This window comes from Aptenodytes forsteri, unplaced genomic scaffold, assembly GCF_000699145.1.
Source record: "Aptenodytes forsteri isolate BGI_AS27 unplaced genomic scaffold, ASM69914v1 Scaffold151, whole genome shotgun sequence".
In the NCBI taxonomy this organism is placed as follows: domain Eukaryota; kingdom Metazoa; phylum Chordata; class Aves; order Sphenisciformes; family Spheniscidae; genus Aptenodytes; species Aptenodytes forsteri.
Window position 1 is genome coordinate 4,328,565 of NW_008795939.1, and position 1,764 is coordinate 4,330,328.

Consider the following 1,764-nt stretch of genomic DNA (forward strand, 5'->3'; position numbering starts at 1 on the left):
TGCCGCCAGGTTTCCCGGTCCGCCGCGGGAGCCGTGCGGAGTGCCTCAGCGTCGCACGCTGCGGCGTTTCGGAGGATCGGGGCGCTTACTTCCGTCTCTGAACGTGCTCGTCATGAGCGCCCTGGCGGGATCCCTTGGCTCTTGTGTGCTTACAGTGTCTTACGTGTAAAGCGATGCTAAGTGTACGGCAAATAAGTATCGGGCGGCTTCTTGGGGGCTGTCAGACGCCGTGAGCGGGCTGTGGTGACAGCAGCCTCGGAGGCAGGGGTGACTGCCTGCTGGGTGGTGCTTGCTTTCTGCTAGATGGCGGTGCAGAGAAGTCAGTCCTGTTTGCTGTGAGCTGTGCTGATTTAAAATTCTTGATTTTTGTGTTTGTAAAATGTACTCTGCCGAGAGCAAAATGATCTCTGCAGTATACAAAGGTGTCGACTTGAAACAGGTGTGTTTCAGGCCACTGTGATAGGCTGTGGCCCACATCCAACAGACCCGTTCCCCCTCGTGCCCTGGCCTGCCCGGGGGTTTGCCGCGCTTCTCACTGGCCCAAGTATCTTCTAACTGAACGCTCAACGTTTTGAGGGCTTGCTACTAGCTGTTGGCTGTCCTCACAGGGAGGACTTGGAGACCAGAGCTTGGTTGCATTCAGGTTTGCAGATCTGTGGGTCATTGAACCTCAAGATTAAATATTTCTGTACTTCTGCATGCCCAAACTGCGTTTCAAAGATGGTATAGGTACACTGAATAGACTTCATGTCTGTTGGCTGTTCATGAAGCTATTACATTTAGAGGATGTGGCACTGACCTAGGCGGGTAGGAGGGCAGGAAAGGTTGCATCGCTGTGGAGAGAGGGAATTAGAAGGTCATGCAAGCCTGGGTAGCGTGGGAAGAGAAAGAAGTCGAAAGAGAATAAAGCTTGTTATTTTAGACTTCCTGCTCACTCCAAGAGCAACACAGGGTACCTGATGGCTTCAAAACACTGTTAGTAGGTATAGGACAATAATTACTTGCTTTGTCACAGTAAACTAAGGGAAATAATTTTTTTTTAAGGCAGTGTTCCTGGGAAGTGGAAAACACATGGATTCATACAAGCATGGTACATTTTTCTTCAGGATAGAGCATCTTCAGCTGTAAAGTTCAAAGGTGCTTTAGATAAGTGTTCCGAGTAATTCAACTTTTCTTAAACGCCGTTTCTGCCATATTCTAGTGATACTCTAAGGCAACAGTATATTTGGGCATATATTTATGGGCCTCTAAAGCACTTAATCTGAAGAAAACAGCTAGAATTGGAATGTATGGCTCTATGGGAAATACACCACAGGAATCGTTAGAAAGTTTTTTTGCCTGATGTGTCTTCTAGAGCTCATCTTTTTCCTTGTTTGTCAGAAGGATGTCTCCTGAGACCCAAAAGCTTCAGGTAAATGGAACTGCACAGTGCTGCAGCGTAGCACGCTCTGCAGACGTATAGGGCACTTTGCTTGCTGCAGAAGGCTGCTGTTGTGCTATGGAACAGCAGCCGCTCTGTAACCAGTGTTTGGAATAATGCCCCTGTTATCTGCAGTGTTTGGGCTGGTAGTTCCTACTTGGTGGTACAAAATAGTTTCGACTATTACAAGAAAACATTTAAGCACAGCTTCCTGATCTATGATGTAGAAGAGAAGTCTTCTGAGATCACTGCTCTCAAGACTTTCCGAGAGTTGGATAACTTTATGACTTTGAGGGGAAAACTGAAAAAAGAAGTTGAGATGTGTAGTATTTTCCCCTTGCAGA